The following is a 3,981-nucleotide window of genomic DNA, read 5'->3' on the forward strand; positions in this document are numbered from 1 at the left end:
TATGTGTTTCCTCTGATCCAACTGTGTTTTTTAAGTCATTCTCAAAGCTCAGCACCAATCCCATTTTCTCGATTTTAACATGCTAATATCTGATGTGGGATTTTGTTAAAAAAAAACTTTTAAAAATTAAAATTAACACCTCTGCTTTACTCCAGTAGAGTTGTCAGGTTGGGAACATAGAACAGTACAGCAGAGGAACAGGTCTTTCAAATACATGTTGTCTCTGCCTGATCCTGACTTTTTATCCAAATTATCTGCAATAAAATCATTTCTTTTCCTGCAGGGTGTCTGGTCTAAAATTCCAAGTTTTTTCTTCTATCTTCCTTTTCAAATAGATTGCATACATTAGCTACCCTCTAATCTTTGGAATTTATTGTAGCGCGTATAGAGGTTTGGAACATGACCAGCAATACATCCACCATTTCTAAGGCTACTGTGTTAAGTGCTCTGGGACATAAATTATCAGTCTCTGGTATTTCCCAGCCTTCAATATTATCAATTTTCCCAACATAATTTCCTGAATAATACTGATTTGATTCAGTTTCTCCCTCTCACTAAACTCCGTTTTCCCTCACATTCCTGGTGCGTTTTTTCCTTCCTCATTTGTAAACATAGAACAACAGTAAGTATTCAGTTGGATAACCATTTCTTTAATTCCGCATAATGGACTCCCCTGTTTTTTGATTGTAAGTGACGTATATTTGTGTGTACCAACCTAGTTTTATCTCTGTTTTCCTTTTTCATATTTGTCAATATATTAACAGTTAGTTTTTTAATGGCTTCTGCAAGCTTACTCTTTTCCTAATTTTCTCCTTCGTAATCAAAACATTTCTCCCTTTCTTTCCTGATTTTGAACTGTTCCCCAACTTCAGGGGCTTTTTTTTCTTTCAAGTTCTTTTTCTTCTCAATTTGTACACCTCTTCCGTGGATCAAAAACTGTGTTGAATAGCCCTCTTAAACGACAATTTTGTAAACCGTAAAAAAGAGCATCTTCCATACTCACGAATCCATCAATTTAAAAGGATTTGAGCAGCTGATGTGGCGGAACACCGCCTTGAAATCGGACAAGTTCCCCTCCAAGTCACCCACCATCCGAACTTAGAAATATATCCCTTTTCCTTCACTGTCGATGGATCAAGACCCTGGAAGTGCCTGCTTACGGCGTTGTGGGCAGTACATGGACTACAACTGTTCCAGAAGGCGGCTCAGCATCACCTTCTCAAGTGGAGCAACTAGGGATGGGCAACCAATGCTGGGACACGCAGCGACATCCACGTCCCAGGAGTAAGTAAACAAAAAACAGCTGGGTCTTTCGTTGCGGTACCCCATTCATCACAAGGTTTCTGTCTGCAGCATGCTGAGAATAAAATCAGTCATCTACTCCAAACTGGTATGTACAGCGAGTTTCAGAGATGCGATTACACTCCTCTGGTCCGGGTATGACTTTAGCACGGTCCACCTGACCCATAATTAGGGACACTCCCACTGCACCGCAAGACTCCCTCCAACAGTTACTTGCTGCCTTCGGAAGAATGTCCCATTTATTCCGTCGCTCTGTGTGTCACTTTGACAGAGTTAATATGAGACGAAGGACAGCAGGATCGAATACTGCAGTTAACATGGGATCAGACGTGATGTTATTGAACCGTCGAGTCATTAATAGGGCCGATGGCCGTCAGCTTCTCCGCTTCCCCATCAGATTGTGAGAGAGCCGGAGGGAGGCAGCTATTAACACGACCCGGGAATGAGCTCCATTGGAGCTTCATCAAGGCCAATGCTCCAGCTTGTAACGTTCTCTGCCCTTTCCCCCACAGCCCCCAGCCGCTTTGCTCAAACTGGGAGTAAAGGGAATTGGGGAAACCTCTTCTAAGGATGCCTACCCTGAAGAAGTTACCCTACTCCCTCCAGACAAACCTCAGGGGATCTCTTCTATCCGCCTCCCACTCTCTCCTTATTTATTTCAGAACCCCCTTCCCCTCCCCCATTTCTGCTGAAGGGTCTGGACCCGAAACGTCAGCCTTCCGGCTCCTGTGACGCAGCTTGGCCTGCTGTGTTCATCCAGCTCTACACCTTGTTATCTCCGAATGACCCATTCATGTTTGTTTCTGGGAATCATTGGGAAAAACAGCGCATGCGCGATGCAACTTCCTCCCCCCCGCCCAAAACAAACCCCAACCCGAGACCAAAGCACCTTGCTGCTGACGAGAGAAGCGCATGCGTGAGGCCTTCTCCCAGCGTCTGCCATTGAGGAGTATTTCTTCAGTGAGTGCAAGAGGTTTGTTTGAAACAGACTGCAACGGAGAGACCAGCGCCCAGCGAAACGAGGGAACAGCCGATTCCTTCCGGCAACATATCGAGGTGTGAGTCTCGGACACAGAGGGTGCTCTGAGACCGGCATTGATTCGGGCTCAGTTCAGGGAGAACCCGGGGCTGTTTGTAAGAGGCCGAACGGGGCCGGAACAGGTCCTGGAAGTTGGAGTGAGTGGCCTGGGCTGGGGTGAGAGGAGAGAGAGAGGCCTTTCTCGGGCTGTGTGTGGGCCTGCTGAGGGAGACACAGCGGCAAAAAGCTGCTGGGGCTCATTCTTCTGGTTTTTGATTCTCTGAACACTGATGGAAATTCATCGTTTCGCTTCTGTTTCACGTTGTTTGTTGCGAATTGGCATTGAATCGTGAAAGCACTTTATACAAATATGCTAATCCTGTAAAGGATAAATATAGTAGTCGCCGCGTTAAGAGGCTCAAGTTAAATATTTGAAATACTGCCTGTTGTTTTTCCCTTCATTCGTTAGTGCATTGGGAGCTGGGTATTGCACTGTGTAAGCATTCCATTCATGGAACCGGAGAGGTGTTGGTTACTTTTGTATCTTAGTAAATTGTTTTAGAATTTCTCAAAAAAGAATGCGACGAGGAGGAGCTTAGGGTAATTATGGAACCAGACCCTTCTCTGTTCAAATTGCTAGCTTTAGAACAAGGCATTAACATGAGTATTAACTAAATTTTGCACTCATCAGTATTGATATTTTCAAACTTGGATGTTGATTTATAGGAGAATTCTCTTTTGTCTTCTTCCAGACAAATATTTGACGGGCCAAGATAGTGTAATGTTTCCGTGGTACAGCACCAAGTGTGACCAGCTGCTCTTAACAAACAACAGGTATGTTTGCACTGTCAGAGCGGAGAATTTCCTTTCCATGGTCACAGAGCTGATTGAGTAAGACATGCATTGAGTTCAATTTCCAGAGATATACATTCAATCCAAGGGTCAACCACCAACAAAATATAAATGTATCATGTTTTTTTCTCTCTAAACTAGCACAGTTCCAGGAAAGTTCATTTTTGAAAGCCCATTATCATTCACAGCATTTGAAAAGGGATAGATTGAATCTTCTTCACAAATATGCACTCAATAACTGCATTGAATGCACATTAAACAAGGCCATTTTTAAAGTTACAATCAAAGTATTCAAATAGATCCAGCTGTTACATAGTTACAATGAACATATATGAAGTTGATATTGAGCACAGACATAGTAGGAAACTTTTGAGTATGTCTGATCTGTATGGATTAAAAACCTTAATAACTACTCTTTCAGACTCTCGTAACTGAAACTGCCGGATACAGATTGATAACTAAACACTCACGTAGCAAAACAGTGTCATGGACAGACTGATCATTTCAGAAATATATTCACTGAAGAGAAACTGACAGGAAGAGAATGATAAATATACTCAGGTTCCCACATACCAGAAATTTACAGGAACAGGTTGATAACTACAGTCATCTTCTCCCGACGGCAGAAAATGACAGGGACAGGTTGATAACTATAGTCACATATTCATATTGCAGTAACTTTCAGGGACAGATTCATGACACTCACAGGTTGACATGACAGAAACTTGACAGATAACTACACTCCCTTATTCACATTGCACATACCAACAGGAACAGGCTGACAACTGCACTTCCATATTTGCATATCA

At 42.9% G+C, this 3,981-nt stretch overlaps 1 long non-coding RNA gene across 1 annotated transcript in view; it reads left to right on the plus strand.

Annotated features, from left to right (window-relative positions):
* Positions 1 to 2,186: 2,186 nt before the first annotated feature.
* Positions 2,187 to 3,981, plus strand: part of LOC125482491 — a 3,672-nt gene continuing 1,877 nt past the window's right edge. The window contains exons 1-2 of the long non-coding RNA XR_007261662.1: positions 2,187 to 2,358; positions 3,073 to 3,154. This is a non-coding gene — a long non-coding RNA (uncharacterized LOC125482491). The remainder of the gene's footprint in view (positions 2,359 to 3,072; positions 3,155 to 3,981) is intronic.

The sequence above is a fragment of the Rhincodon typus genome, unplaced genomic scaffold, assembly GCF_021869965.1.
Source record: "Rhincodon typus isolate 14 unplaced genomic scaffold, sRhiTyp1.1 hic_rhity00011228, whole genome shotgun sequence".
Lineage (NCBI taxonomy): Eukaryota > Metazoa > Chordata > Chondrichthyes > Orectolobiformes > Rhincodontidae > Rhincodon > Rhincodon typus.